Raw genomic sequence first — 17,101 nt, 5'->3', positions numbered from 1 at the left:
AAATAAAGTTGGACAAATTGAAGAAAAAGTTTCTTTCGTAAAAGATCAAATAGAAGAAAGAGTTTCTTCGGTGAAAGAAGAAATAGAAAAAAAAGTTTCTTCTGTAAAAGAACATATAGAAGGGAGAGTTTCGGCTGTGGAGGAACGAATTGAAGGAAGAGTTTGTGCCGTCCAACACCAAGTCGAACAACAAATTGATGAGAGAGTTTCTGCAGTTGCCAAAGAAATGGAAACGTTAAAGAAATTCGTAGCGACGGCAGGGAGCAAGAATGATGATTTTAAATTCTTACCGATGCCTGCTCGTCCATTTCTGAAGCTATCCACATATGATGGGAAGACATCCTGGCAAGTGTACAAGACCCAGTTTTCTATCGTTGCGGATGCGAATGGATGGGATTCCCAAGCTAAGGCCTGTCATCTCGCCGCTTCTTTAAGAGCCGACGCAGCGGATATCCTTCAGACTCTTCCCGAAAACAAAAGGTTAGATTTCGAAGCTCTGTCCGGCGCTTTGGAGCTGCGCTTTGGCGAGAAATGTTTAAAAGACTACAGCAGGCTTCAATTAAAATCCCGTCAACAGAAGCCCACTGAATCACTTCAGGAGCTCGCCACGGATGTTGAAAGGCTGTCACATCACGCCTTTTCGGAGTGCCCGACAGAAACAAGGGAAATCCTGTCCCTGCAATATTTCATCGATGGCATCCGGGATACTGAAATACAAAAAGCTCTACGAATGGCGGATGTAAAAGATTTAAAAAGCGCTCTAGTGTACGCCATGAAATTCGAGGCAGCCCAGCAAGCCACTCGTCGAGACCGCCACCCAGTCAGAGCTGCTCAAGTCCAGGAGCCAGGGGATCAAGTCACCGCTCGTCTAGACGATTTAACTAGACAACTGAACGCCTTGAGACGGAATATTGGTGAGAAGAAACCGACCGTTAAGTGCTGGAACTGCGGTGCTGAAGGACACATACGACGAAACTGCAGAATACCCCAGGGTACGGATGTTAAGACCGCTTCTAACAAGCAGCAGGGAAACTAATTAGTGGCCATCTCGCGGGGCGGAGGTTGCCAGATAATGAAAAGCCCCAGTTTAAAGCGCTTCAGATTTCTGCAGTGAGAGGCGGCAGTAATGGACTTTTCATAATAGGACATATTAACGGAGTCCCCTGCAATATGACGATAGACACAGGAGCCAACGTTACCATCATCCGAAAAGATTTGGCTCAACAACTGGAAAGCAAACTTATCTGGACGCCGCCCTGCGTTACCCTACAGACTGTGTCCGGTGAGAAGATCAACATCGATGGAAAAGTAAATGCTAACATCACGTTTGGAAGTGCCGCTTACCATCACACGGCATATGTAGCAGAGATCACTGATTCTTGCATACTCGGATTGGACTTTCTAAGGAAATACAATTTTTCCTTGGACTTTAAAAATAACGAATTGCATTCTGCGTCTGAGGACATAACGTTATTTGGAATTAATAATGAAGAAGTTAAATCTGTCCACAGAATCATAGCACAAGACAATATCACAATACCGGCAAGAACAGAAATTTTACTCCCTGGATCTATAGCCGAAAACAGAGATTTCCGCTACGGCATCATAGAATATCCCAATAACTGTAATAGCCCGAAAGGAGTACTAGTAGCCTCAACACTCGTCGACCTATCGAGAATGGTTATCCCGGTGAGAGTTGCCAATGTAACTGAGAAGGCGAGAGTTATTAAGAAAGGCGACGTGGTTGCAGCATGTACTCCAGTAACCAGCGTTGAAAGAAAGAGCAATATCCAAGAATCCGTGTCCTCATCAGAGAGCATTACATCGGAGTTATTGCAGAATGCGCAATTGAACGATGAAGAGAAGAATGCTGCCAATCGCGTCATCAAAGATCTTCAAGTTGTTTTCTCCTGCTCGTCTTCTGACGTGGGTCGAACTAGTTTGACACAACATAGAATAGATACCGGCGATCATCCCCCGATCAAGCAACATCCAAGACGTCTACCGTTTGCTAAACAGGAAGAGGTGCGAACACTGTTAAAAGATATGGAAGAAGGCGATGTCATCGAGCCTTCAGCGAGTCCATGGGCATCTCCCATCGTTCTCGTCAGAAAGAAAGACGGCTCAACAAGATTTTGCGTTGACTATCGCCGGTTGAATGAGGTTACGAAGAAAGACAGTTACCCTCTTCCTAGAATTGACGGCATTCTAGACACTCTTTCTGGAAGCAAGTGGTTCTCAACACTTGATTTAAAGAGTGGGTATTGGCAGGTAGAAATACAGCCTGAAGACCGAGAAAAGACGGCATTTACTACGGGACAAGGGCTTTGGCAATTCAAGGTTTGGACTGTGTAATGCGCCGGCAACATTCGAATGTCTTATGGAGACTGTTTTGAAAGGTCTTTCCTACGAAGCCTGCCTGATATACCTGGACGACATCATCATCGTCGGAAAGAGTTTTGAAGAACATTTAGAAAATCTTAGGAAGGTGCTTCAGAAACTGAAAGAAGCCAATCTGAAGCTGAGTCCCGCTAAATGCAAATTGTTCCGAAAGGAAGTGACTTACCTGGAACATGTCATCTCTGCAGAAGGTGTGCGCACTGATCCTGAAAAGGTATCAGCGGTTAAATCCTGGAAACGTCCTGAAAATGTCCATCAGCTGAGAAGCTTCCTAGGGCTTTGCACCTACTATAGGAGATTCGTGAAGGACTTTTCTTCCATCGCAAGACCCCTTCACAAGCTGACAGAGAGCAAGCAAAGATTCTTGTGGACAAAAGAATGCGAGGATGCATTTAACAACTTAAAGGAGGCTTTAACATCTGCTCCAATCCTGACGTATCCTCAGCTCGACCGACCATTTATTCTTGACACCGACGCGAGCAATGAAAGTGTCGGTGCTGTTTTGTCCCAAGAAATAGACGGCCAAGAACGTGTAGTGGCCTACTGGAGCAAGTGCCTGTCTAAACCGGAGAGGAATTATTGTGTCACCAGGAAAGAGTTGCTCGCCATAGTCAAAGCCGTAGAACAGTTCCATCACTATCTATATGGCAGAAAATTCCTGCTCCGCACCGATCATGCATCATTGACCTGGCTTTTAAATTTCAAGAATCCTGAGGGTCAAATAGCCAGGTGGATACAGAAACTCCAAGAATATGACATCACTATCCGTCATCGTAAGGGATCATCACACGGAAACGCCGACGCCCTGTCTAGAAGATCTTGCCAAGAAAGCTGCCGATATTGTTCCAGGGTGGAAGCGAAATACGAGCTGCTGACTCCGGTCGCAAGACAAATTACAACATCAACATCGGCTGATCGAGAACCGTGGAGTGATGATGAAGTCAGGAAAGACCAGCTGGAAGACCGCGACATTAAACCGATAATTGATTTAATGGAGTCATCAACCAGAAAACCTACCTGGCATTTCTATCTGTAGTCCTACAACCAAACAGTATTGGGCACTCTGGGATTCACTTCACATTCGAAACGGCGTCTTATACCGGAAATTTGAATCGGATGATGGGAAGACGTTCCGATGGCAGCTGATACTTCCAAGATCCCGCATTCCTGATGTCCTTAAAGAACTACATAACAGCCCTACGGGAGGTCACTTTGGAATAATGAAGACCTTACAGAGAGTTCGTGAGCGCTTTTACTGGAATAATGCAAAGGATGACGTGCAAAAGTGGTGCCGATCCTGCGATGCCTGTGCAGGTCGGAAAGGACCGAAGAGACGCAGCCGAGGCAAGCTGCAACGTTACAACGTAGGGGCGCCTTTTCAACGTATCGCCTTTGACATCTTAGGACCTCTGCCACGAACTGCTGATGGCAACAAATACATACTCGTTGTCATTGATTACTTCACCAAGTGGCCTGAAGCGTACCCTGTTCCTGATCAAGAGGCTGTCACAGTAGCTGAGGTAATGATACAGCACTGGATTTCCAGGTTCGGAGTGCCTCTTCAGTTACATTCCGATCAGGGAAGGAATTTTACCTCGGCAGTAATCAAAGAACTATGCAAACTACTCGGCATTGACAAAACTCAAACGACGCCATTGCATCCCCAGTCGGACGGCATGGTAGAGAGGTTCAATCGAACCATCCTTAATAACCTCTCATTAGTGGTTTCCAGAAACCAACAGGACTGGGACAAGAAATTACCACTCTTTTTACTGGCTTACCGCAGTGCTGTCCACGACACTACCGGCTATTCTCCATCACAAATGCTCTTCGGTCGTGATCTTCGTCTGCCTTGTGATCTATTGTTTGGCCGCCCTTCGGATGCTCCTTCATCGTCTGAGGAATATATTCAAGATCTCCAGGCCCGGTTTGAAGTGATGCACAACTTTGCACGAGAGCGAGTCAACTTGGCGACGGAGAAGATGAAGACCCGATACGACACAAGAGCTACTGAACATCAATTCCACGAAGGAGACAAGGTGTGGCTGTGGAATCCGACTCGACGGAAAGGACTTTGTCCGAAATTACAGTCACCTTGGGATGGCCCGTACACAGTCCTAAACAGGCTGAATGACGTCGTGGTTCGGATTCGTAAGTCTTCGAACTCTAAACCTAAAGTCGTTCATTACGACAGGTTAGCACATTACTATGGCCATAGTACATAATGTAAATAATTGTAAATAGTATAAGACCATGGTCCTTTTTGTTTATAAATGTGTATTTGATTTGATTTGTATTTAGTATTTGATTTGCATTTAGTATTTGATTTGTATTTAGTATTTGATTTGTATTTAGTATTTGTTTTGTATTTAGTATTTGATAGCATTTGATTTGTTCAAGTTAGTTATTGCATTTATTGTTTATATTGTTTGATATTGTAATGTAATGTTTATGCCTCAGTTGCATTTATGCCACAGTAGTAAATTTAGCTTCCTGTCCAGGGATTGTACTGCCCGGGACGTGCAGTCCTTGGGAAGGGGGCAGTGTTACGAATTTGGTATTTAAAAAGCTAATATTAGTTCAGTTATAAATTAATTGGTTTTATTTCTCGCGCAGTGCAGCGCGTGACGAATATTAAAAGAAAGCTAAGCCGGAAAATTGAAAATACAAGAGCGCGTGCATTAAATAAATAAATATCTCTTTTTGATTTCGAGAAAGTACTGGAAAATTCTAGCGCGTGATTTTAAAATCTTATAAAAGGAGGAAAACATCTCAGTTTGTAGTAGTTGCTTAGTTTGTTGTTGTTTAAAAAAACTACTGTTGTTGATTGTAGCGAATTCGTGGATTAGCGTTCTTTAGCTGTTTTGAATTACGTTCTATTGGACATTTGAGTAGTTAAAAGAAAACTACTGTGAGATATTGTAATACTGCGTGATAATTTGAGAAAATTTAAGCATTTTTGTTGTGATAATAATAAATTTTTGTTCATTTTTTTTCATCGGACTTGTGCATTCATTTCATAACGAACCCGTACGCACGCAACAATATGCTTTGTTCAATTCTCTTGTTAATAAAAAACAGCAATTGTGCATGTAATGACAGTAAAAAATAGTGAAAATTTATATATGTCTGTATTGTTGCCTAAGTAGTAATAATGCATGATTATAAAATAAATATTAGAATCTACTGAAGTAATAATTACATATGTTAGAACACAAGAAAGGAAGGAATCTGAATTTTTATTTATTTTAGTGACCCGTACTTTTTTTTTTTTTTTTTTTTAAATTATGTTCACAGAGTTCTTTTTTAAATTTCCCCCAAACAGCAGAGATGCGTGACCTAAATTTTGTACTGAACAACACAAAATTATGTTCAAAGAAAAATTAATAAATTCTGTATTGCCTAGGATTGCTAGTTAAAAAAAAATCATGTTTTCCATTTCTCCACATCGAAAAATTATACTGGGGGGGGGAGACACCACTTCATTTGGCATTTGATGTTTTATATCAATAAAAATCCCATGGTTTTAATCATTGATTCTAATTTTAATCCTTCTTCATTGTTAGCTTTTAAGGAAATTTGCTTCTTATTTGCATTTTAGTCTCTTTCTGTCAATAGTGGTATTAAGGATTTGGTTTTTATCATTTAACCATACTCTCCAGTTTCTTTCTGTTGCTTCTCTTTCCTTACACCCAGTGTGCATGCCGTGCTGAATGCATTATTTCAGATTCAAAATGTGTAGACAGAAAACTGTACCAGAACGACAAAAGTGGTAATTTAACAACATTGGCATCAATTATCCCCTCCCTAAGACAACCACTTCCGTAGAAATATTTTTATAGCAGCTGTGTCTGGCTGTCTTACATATGGTTCACTGTATTTTGTGATTTAAAATTTATTAGCTCGTTATAATACTGATGCAATTTAAAGTTTTTTCTTAGTTAGTTCAAACATCCCATGTTATGGATCAAAAAGTAGTATCTTATGATTATTAGTCATATTATTAAAAATTTCAAAATGGCTTTTGGAAATTTTCTTCCTTACGCAATGATTCGCAGTTTGGCAAAAAATCTTTCACAAGTTGTTCTTACTATGGGCAAGTATTGAATTTTGTTTCCGAAACGATAACCAGTAATTTTGTTTAGAGTTAAAAATCATTTCTATGGTATATGTAAATCTTTTTAGTTTTTAATATATTTCAAAAGTTTCTTTTCTTATGCCATAAGGCATGTGTAAAATAAGCTTATTTCCTTGTATTATTATTATTAAACCATTCAGAAGAAGCCTTTCTGATAATTAATCACTGAAACTTACGCCGTACCTTTCTGTTAATTAGAAAATAATTTTGGATAATAAAATAAATGTATTAGAAAAGTATTATATTATTAAAATATTTTTAAAAATATATTAAATTAATGTATCAGAAATCTCTGTAATTTAAAGCAAGCTTTCGTTCTTCAACTACATGTCCATTTCCGATACCCAAAGGCTAATTCCATCATAATAACTTATCTTTTACCCGGTCATTATTCAGTGAAACCTTTCTATTTGAAAATTCTGTGATTCAGATATTCAAATTAAATACATTAGGCAATTTGTGTTTATTATCTACATTTGTTTCAATAATAATGTTTTTGTTGGCATTAATTTCTCCAAGTAATTTAAACATGAGGTTGTTTAAGGCCATTTTTTATCTATTCATTTATTGAAATATTTACATTTATTACTTCCCCCCCCATTAGATAATCCAACAATTTTATATACTTATAATTTATGGTATAGGCTTGTATATATGCAATATGAATTTTTTTTTTTAAATTTTCCAGAAGAAAAAAATTCTTATCTTCTACTTGTTATCTCATTATCGGATTGTTTTATAAGGTATTTCTCCTGCCTTCGTAGCATGCCTCGGCACATATTCGGGAGGTCCATGGTTCTAGTCGCGGAGAGGGCATTGCTCGTTTTTCACGTCTCTCAGCTTCCAAAAAAAATCCTAATGTCTCTACAATGTCTTCTTCAAAATAAACAAATAATCTGATGGAATGAAAATATTTTGGTCATTAAAACATTTTAATCACTGCTGTTTACATCTACATTTCTTTTTTCACATAATTTGAAGTTTTCAAGTAGTTTGAAGGTTTTCAAACTAATTTTCAGAGAAATTTTAGATATCGTGCAACTCCTCTAGGGCATCTTCAAGTTAAAATCAAAATTTAAAACAATTTTTAATATCACTGGACATGCAATAGAATAAAAATATTTCTTTAAGTTTTTGTTACAAAAAATATTAAGCATGTAAGGATCTTAAGTTCTACTAACGTTTATTTTATGTTAAATCTTTACTATCACTTCTTATTTTCTACTTCCGGCCAGAATTATAAGCGTTAAGGTTTTTATGCAAAGTTTGTCTGGCGAACGCCAAGTACTTAAGTTGTGGCTTTTTGCCAAGCAAAAGAGAGGAAGCAGTGAGTTCGAAGCAGGCCGCTTACCTTAGAAGTTACGCAGTTGCTTGTTGCCTTCCAGGCCAGAGGTTTTAATCCTCTTGATAAATTTAAACGTATTGTAGTGTTCACAGTTCTCTGTACTACATACGCTTCCTGTTAATATAAGGCCAATCTTCCACGTTTATTATTTTAAAGTTAAATTAGAGTTTAGTTCTATTTTTTATATTTTTACGTTAGACCCCGAGTAGCGGGTCTGTGTATTCCGAAGTACGGACGTTTTTGTAAATAGAGAAAAATAAAGGGGTTTTGTATACCCTTCTTGTGTATCCTGTTCACTTCCCACAGTTTTCAACATAGCTTTAGTAAGCTCTCTGTTCCGAGTCAGGTCCTTGCATGTTCCCGAAGAAGGTTAGAAGGAACATTGAACCTGATAGTGGCGCCCAACGAAGAAGAATAACCATGGCCGAGTTTCAAGAAGAACCTGTGCTGCCTGCAGAAACGGCTCAGAATCCAGAAATGCCAGCTGCCGCCCTGCAAGGATTTGGTTACATCGTCCAGACCATGCGCGCTTCGATGAAACCAGAAGCAACATTTAATGGAAACTCACCGGTAACCAGTTTTTTGGAAAAATTGGATGACCACTTCATGCTCTACCCCGTGCACGAGTTTCAAAAAGTTACCTTAGCTACCAGCGCTTTGAGGGGCCAAGCGCTTAACTGGTTCAAATGTATAGGCAGAAGTCTCTTCGGTCAAGCAGGAAGTCCCACCTGTACTTACGAAAATTTCAAGACTGCCCTACTAAAAGCCTTCCCTGTTGTAAGGGATCGTGCGAAATTAGAAACGGAACTTTTTAATATATATCAACAAAGAATCCGAAACCTCTCAAGCTTTATTTTAAGAAAAATTCACGTCTTCAAACTCTTGTATGGAAACCGTCCGGATCCTGAAATAATTCAAGTGATTTTGCCGAGGTTACTGCCCCAAGTGCAAGACTTTATTGAATTAAGAAATCCGACTACACTCGAAAAGTTATTTGAGCTAGCAATCCAGTTTGAAAGTAGAAGAACGGCGGACGTCGAAAGAAGACGCCAATATCAACAGCGAAACCAATTTGGTAAGCCAAGACTACAGCAAACTCAAGCATACGGCTACGGAGGCAAAGCGAATCAGTGGGCAAGGAAACCCGAGCATTCAAAAACAGCCGGCGAACGTCGACAGTTCAATAGCAATCCAGGAAAAAAGTCTCAAGGCCAGGGGAAAAAGAAGGAAAGCACGGAAATGAAAAACAATTTAAACTAAAACGGATTTCTGCTGACGGGAGGGTGCGGAAATCCGAAGGCCACGAAAACCCCTCTTCCTACAAGTTAAATACAGTAATGGTGAAAAATTTGACTCTTCCGAAGATTGAAGTGTTGGTGAATAATATCCCAGCCACCGCACTCCTGGATACCGGCGCGCAGTGTTCCTGTGTGGCAGAAGATTTTTTTAGGAAGTATTTTCGCAAATACCGCATATATAATTCGGATAATACGACAGTGTTAGCGGCGCAAGGAGAAAAATGTAAGTGCATAGGTAAAGTACCGTTGTATATCCGTATCAAGGACGAACAAGTAAAGGTGATGTTTTTTATAGTAAAGAATCTGCAAGCACATATAATTTTAGGAATAGATTTTCTTTCAGAAGCACAAGCTACGCTGGATTTTAATGAAGCGTCCCTTAAGCTGACAATGAAACCAGTTCGTACAGAAAACGCTGAACCGCCGATGTTAAAACTTGACCACCTCCCTATTGACGAGCAAGGAAGAATCCGACAAGTGGTAAGTGAATTTGCTTCCTTATTTAGTGATATTCCAGGATTTACTCAGGTTACTAACCATAGTATTGACACCGGAGATGCATTGCCGGTTCGTCAAAAACCATACCGGTATGATAAGAATAAGGAAAAAATTATAGAATGGCATATTACCGATATGCTACGTAAAAAGATCATAACGCCTATCTCAAGTAGTTATGCTAGTCCGGTGGTTTTATGTAAGAAAAATAATGATTATCCTTTGGAGCATCCAAAAAGGTGGAGATTCGCTATTGATTACCGTAAATTAAATTCCATAACGAAATATCCGGTATATCCGTTACCGATCATAGAAGAAATTTTAAGGAACATAAAATCAACCAAATTTATGACGACTTTAGACTTAACCAATGGTTATTTTCAAATAGGGGTCAGGCCTGAGGACGTGCCTAAGACTGCTTTTATAACCAAGTCTGGCACTTATGCATTTTTGCGTATGCCGTTTGGCCTTTCAGGCGCCCCAGCAACATTTCAGCGATGCATGGACATTGTGTTAAGACCTGTTCTTGGAAAGTCCACATTTATCTATTTAGACGATATCATTATTACTAGTGATAATCTCGACCAACATATACAGGATTTAAGACAGGTGTTTTCTTTATTAAATGAGGCCGGTCTAAAAGTTAATGTCGAAAAGTGCAAATTTGCAGCCCCTGAATTAAAATATTTAGGTTACAAAATATCGCAAAAAGGGATCGAGACAGATGAATCAAAAATAATCGCTGTACAAAAGTATCCGACTCCAAACACGGCAAAGAAGCTCTCTTCTTTTCTAGGACTTTGTACATATTATAGGTCCTTTATAAAAGATTTTGCGGCTATCGCTGAGCCATTGTTAAAATAAAAAAGGAAAAAGGCAAGATTCTTGTGGACGGCTGAAGCCAATAGTGCTTTCGAAAAATTAAAACAAGCATTAACGCAAGCCCCTGTGTTGAAATTTCCTGAAAAGGATGAGAATTTAGAAATTTCAGCGGATGCTTCGGATTATGCGGTAGGAACGGTACTTTCGCAAAATCAGCAGCCCGTGGCATTTTTAGCCGAACTTTAAATCAAACACAAAGAAACTATTCCGCGACCGAAAGAGAGGCACTTGCAGTTCTGTTAGCAGTGCAAAAGTTCCGAGTCTATTTTGGAAAGGCGCCGATAACAGTGTACTCTGATCATGCGGCGGTAACTAGATTGTCCTCAGGGAAAAATTTATCCCCAAGGTTAATAAGATGGGCACTCAAGCTGCAAGAATATAATCTGGTAATCAAGCATACCCCCGGAAAGGAAAATATCGTAGCAGATGCCCTATCAAGAATTAAAATAGACGAATAAGGTAATACCGTAAAGGTGGCTATGCTTACAGCATGTACAATAAATTCCCGAGAAACTGTAATAACCGAACTGGGTAAGGATCCTGAGTTTGGAAGCATTTATGAGTATTTGAAGGATCCTGAAAATTTTAGCCACCAAGATATTGTGGCGATAAGAAATAGGGCGGCCCATTACGAACTAATAGATGGTCTATTATTTTATACAAAAACTACGAATTCCAACAACGAATTTCGACCTGTTATCCCAGCTAGTCTTAGATTAAATATCCTGCAGGAGCTCCATGACAGCCCTTTAGCTTCTCATGCTGGTATTCGAAAAACTATAGAACGCGTACGCGAGGCAGTCTACTTTCCTGAACTGCAAAAGTTAACAAGGGCGTATGTCCAGTCCTGCCCAACATGTCAAGCAGTTAATTGTATTAATTTCCGCCCGGCCGGGTTTCTAAATAGTATTAAATCCGAATTTCCAAATGAAATAATCGGCATCGATTTATTGGGCCCTTTCCCAAAATGTCAGTTAAACAAAAGTCGCTATCTCCTTGTTATGGTTGATCATTTTAGTAAATGGACCGAAATTGTTCCCTTAAAACGAGCCTCCGTGAAATTAGTTACTGATTCTATTTTAAATAAATATATTTTAAAATACGGGGCGCCCCTAAAAGTTATATCGGATAATGGTCGTCAATTTGTAAGTAATATATTTGAGGACATGTGCCAAAAACTGGGCATACGTCATTTAAAAATGGTGTTGTATCGGCCGCAATCAAATATAGCGGAACGGGTCAATAGAAATATAGTGAAAATTATCCGTAGTTATGTTAAAAATTTTCATAAAAGCTGGGATAACTATGTCAATGAATTTGCTTTCGCCCTTAGGACCGCAAAACATGATACAACGGGCAAAACTCCTGCTGAGTTATTTCTAGGCAGAAAGAGTATAACGCCGTTAGATTAATTATTTTATGTGCAACAAAGAGCTCCAGAATTTAAAATGGGTGATATAGAAAAACTAATTAAAGAAGCAAAGAAGAATACTGAAGTAGCACAGAGAAAACAAAAATTATATTACGACTTGAAACGACGGGGAGTAACTTATAAAGTAGGGGAGGAAGTTTTAAAAATTAAGCATTCACTTTCTTCAGCACCAGAAGATAAGACTGCCAAATTTTTTCCACGATTTGAAGGACCATATGTTATAGAAAAAATAACTCACGCTGTAGTAGTGTTAAAAGCCAGAAATGGTGAAACCTGCTCCGCAAACATTGATCAAATCAAACCCTACTTCGATCGCAATAAAATGCAAATATTTTCAGATCTTTTGCAGGATCCGGCACGGCAGACACCGCAGGCACAAGCTCCAGAGGTGGAAAAACGACAAGTACAAGGGCAAGCCATTAAGAGGCAGGAGCAAGTGAAAAGGAAATTTCTCCGCGGAAAAATTGAAGGTAGCAAGGAAAAGAAGCCGTTCCACCGTCCAGAAAAGAGAGTTCACGAACACCCCCAGAATGAAGAAGGGAGAAGGACGACGTATGTGAAGAGAACCAGGAGAAATGACGGCAACTATAACCCGGCTCTAAAACGGAAGATCTACTCATCCGATAGGACTCTCCGCAGCAAATGTCGCCGAACTGTGGAAGGGCCATCAGCGGCGGAGGAAAAGACACAAGGAAAATTTGAACGGCCAGCAACGAGGTCCAAGCAGGAACACAAAAGAAGTTTCCCGGTTCCGCCAAGACCAGCTGCCATCAAACGGCCAAGACCATAAGCAGAGGAGAAAAAGAAGGTATTCAAGGGTGACCGAATTGGTGAAAAAAGGAAGCTTCCAGAAGAAGGCACTGAAGGGCGAGCCCGTACAAGAAGGAGGATAAATCACACAACTATCTGCAATATCTTTAAGGACTGGGCCCAGAAAAGGATGTCCGAATATCACAAAGATAAGTAAAATTTTATGTTACTTTGAAAACTTAAGTTAATCTTTCATTCTTACTGCAAGTGGCTGATTTCAAGAAGTTTTACCTCATGCGAGGTCTACCTTTATCGCCAAAAGGGCGAGAAATGAGTTGTTACCGATTTTGGTATTATGTTTTTCAATTACTCGCGAGTAAAACTAAAGTTGATGTATAATAGCGTTGTGTAAAGACTTAAATATTGTAAAAAGTTATTGTATAAATTTTATTTAAAACATTCTAGCAAGAAAGAAGTTTTAGTCTGAAAGACTTTTTGAAATGTAGTATTTCAATGTAGAACGAATTGGCACTTGCTTTGAAAAGAATAGAAGTTAACAATGTACTACTAATGTATGTTTTCAAATGTGTAAAATTAACGGCATGTTAATATGTTCTTATATACAATGTGAACTGTTATTTTAAATGTTAAGAAATACCGTGATATGGTAAAAGTGAATGTTAAATTTTTTTTTTATTCGTGTGACTGTAAAAAGACTAAAGCATGGCGAATATGTGTTAAAGGTTGAATGATGTAGTTAGGCTCTCTGACGCTACACTTTAGAGTTAGCCACTTTTAGAATAGTACCTCAGGGTTTAGAGTTGAAATTAGGGTGTGTTAAGAGGTCTTGTTATGTTGAATTATAACACGTTAGTGTTTTGATTGTAGGAGGAAGTGTGGAACACGTAGACAGAAACACATTCGTGTTTGGTGTTCTTTTACAACACATGTCAGAGAGCACGGGGAGAGATAATTAAAATAGTCATGAATGAAATAAGAATGTTAAGAAAAGTATAATTATACATGTTACTTGCCATTTCATTGTGTAACATTTCATTAAACTAGTTTTCCTTCCAGATCTCTGGAAGGAACCAGATTTGAATAAGAGCTCCTGTTTGGATGCAGTACAGATGAAAAAAAAAAATTGTGTATCCTGGGAGCTGCGATTGTAAAAACAAATTTCTTTCTTTTAAATTTCTAGTTTCTAGCGAAAAATATTTGTAAAAGATTGGCCTCGCGTTAGATTCTAGAGCTAAAAGTTTTCAACAAGGTCGTTTTAGACCTCAGTTTCAAACTAATTAACTCTGGCGGGAAGTATGTAAGGATCTTAAGTTTTACTAACGTTTATTTTATGTTAAATCTTTACTATCACTTCTTATTTTCTACTTCCGGCCAGAATTATAAGCGTTAAGGTTTTTATGCAAAGTTTGTCTGGCGAACGCCAAGTACTTAAGTTGTGGCTTTTTGCCAAGCAAAAGAGAGGAAGCAGTGAGTTCGAAGCAGGTCGCTTACCTTAGAAGTTACGCAGTTGCTTGTTGCCTTCCAGGCCAGAGGTTTTAATCCTCTTGATAAATTTAAACGTATTGTAGTGTTCACAGTTCTCTGTACTACATACGCTTCCTGTTAATATAAGGCCAATCTTCCACGTTTATTATTTTAAAGTTAAATTAGAGTTTAGTTCTATTTTTTATATTTTTACGTTAGACCCCGAGTAGCGGGTCTGTGTATTGCGAAGTACGGAAGTTTTTGTAAATAGAGAAAAATAAAGGGTTTTTGTATACCCTTCTTGTGTATCCTGTTCACTTCCCACAGTTTTGAACATAGCTTTAGTAAGCTCTCTGTTCCGAGTCAGGTCCTTGCATGTTCCCGAAGAAGGTTAGAAGGAACATTGAACCTGATAAGCAGATCTGTTTTTATAATTAACATTATAATGAAATAATGATTTTCTTTTCACTTTCTGCATAAAATGCACAAATTTTGTATTTCAATTCTTTTTTAACATTTATTTTTATTTTTTTTTATTTATTTTATTTTTATTATTTTTTTTATTATTATTTTTTATTATTATTGTTATTTTTATTATTATTTTTTTTTTAGGATGGAAATGCTTCTCTCTAAAAAATTACAATTTTGGAGTTTTTTCTGAATTTACAGATTTGAAGACAGTTGGATAGAAAAGCCACAATTTTTTAAATGGAGGAATAAATACAGCCCTGGCTTTTGTTATGTTTTATGCATTTAATAAATTTCCGCCCGACTGTTTATTAATTCTACCTAACACAATTAATCGATACTTGTTTCTAATATAGAATTTTAGCATCAATTCTACATAATAACATGAGTAATCTTTTTTTAATTGAATTTTATCAATATTAACAAAATACTTTGGCACTATGAACTGAGACTTTTTTCCGTGACTTTTATCTTTCAATACTTTAGGAACTGGTCATTAATTTACATCTGTAATAAAAGAAATAAATGCTTGTATAAGTTTTAACATATTGTTAAAAATGCAATAAACTTCAGCTCCTTTGTTGCATGAATAATGTTAAACTCCCTGTTAAGTATTTTTTTAGCACCTTCTATGTAACAGTATAGACTCCATGATTATTCCTTAAAATTGGAAGTATCAGAAATAGATGTAAATATGTATTGTCTTCTGCATTAACTTACAAAAATAAAAGTGTGAATATCTGAGTGGAATTATATAGAAAGAGTTACAGGACGCTATGTTGTCATGATGGTCATTGCACTATACAGGAAATATCAAATCAAACAATAAGTGCAGGAAAAGATTCAGTAAGAGTATACACTCTCTTCTGAAACAATACATTTGGCTTTAGTTGTTCCATATGATATTCCTATACAACATCCCAAAATCTTGGTAAATAATTTTCTAAACCAAGATTACAGTGTAAAAAAAGTAGTGGAAAAATGTTATAGTCATGTAACTGGGCTACCATGCATAAAAATTAAGCAGTGTTACAAGTGTTTTTATCTTAACTGCCTGTTACAACCAAATAACAAGCTATGAGAAAGAACATGTAGTGTCAGTACAGCTGGATGATCCCTTTTACAGAGTTGCTAATTTGAAAACAAGTTAACCTGTAAAACTACCCTTCATACTGGTTTGCTTTAGATTCATTTGGTAACAAATATGCCATTAAAGTCTGTACCAATCAATCAATAAACCTTGTTACAAGCAAGTTTTTGTTTGCAGGACGCTGTTCATAATTGGCTTTCTTTTGGTGGTATAGCAACAGCGAAGGCAGAAAGATTCCGGGTAATTTAAATTCAACTAACATAGCAAATTCCATTCTTCTGTAACTTTATAATTTGATACAGCTTTACTTTTCAGAATTTTATTCACACCACTATTTCATCCATTGCAGACAAATTCCACAAGTGCATATTTTAAAATTAATTTCACATTTAAAAAAGTATGAGTATGATTTGTTTATAAATGATTTGTTATAAAAATAAAAATGAGTTATAAAAATCATTGTAACTTGGATAAATACACACACACACAAAAAAAAAAAAAAAAAAAAAAACATACAAAAATGGTGATGCTGCTTATTAAAAACTGAAAAATTGCTATATGCACATACACATGGTTGACACAGTTTAGTGCATCCTGTGAAATTTGTTATGGTAATATGGTAGCAAAAAATTATTTTTGTTATTTTGTATTAAAATTATTAAGGTTTTGACGGCTATGCTAAGTTACACAAAACAAAGTAACTATAGTAAGAGCTATGTACCTTAGGTACAGGATGCCTTTGAGAAGGTATTTCTATGAGAAATTGACTTGTATTCACATAATACATAAGGAAAAACAGGAAAATCAGCTATCCCATTCACCAGTATTTGTACCTGGATCAAACATCCAATGTTCAGCTATTTTATCTGCTAGCCTACTGGTACCAGTCAAAATAGACAGTAATGTAATATTATACAAGCTAAGTAGCATTGACTTATACATCACTAAAGAAATAAATACACTTCAGAAAACCTGTTTTAATTATAAGATTATTTTGAAAAACGTTGCTCGTTATAAAACTAAAGAATGGATTTTCTTTACACACTGACTGTTAAATTATTATATTTCAAATCAACAGACTGCATTTATACAATAAGACAGGATGAAAAATACAGTAGTCATTGAGGCAATTGTTGAGTTTCTGAAAAAACAATAAAAATTTTCAAATCTATCATAGTATACCCTGTTTAATGTTTAATATAGTATGGAAGGTTTTGTAAAGCATCAGCTATTTAAAAAAAAAAAAAAAAAGCATGCAATAGCTGTCAATGAAACCAAATAAAAATCAAACAGAGTTCTATTACACGTTATGCAACAA

Source organism: Stegodyphus dumicola, chromosome 10 (genome assembly GCF_044657685.1).
Source record: "Stegodyphus dumicola isolate Sdum_Otavi_A_Nest chromosome 10, ASM4465768v1".
Classification (NCBI taxonomy): domain Eukaryota; kingdom Metazoa; phylum Arthropoda; class Arachnida; order Araneae; family Eresidae; genus Stegodyphus; species Stegodyphus dumicola.
The sequence above is the reverse complement of the archived record's forward strand: the minus strand, read 5'-3'. Positions refer to the sequence as shown.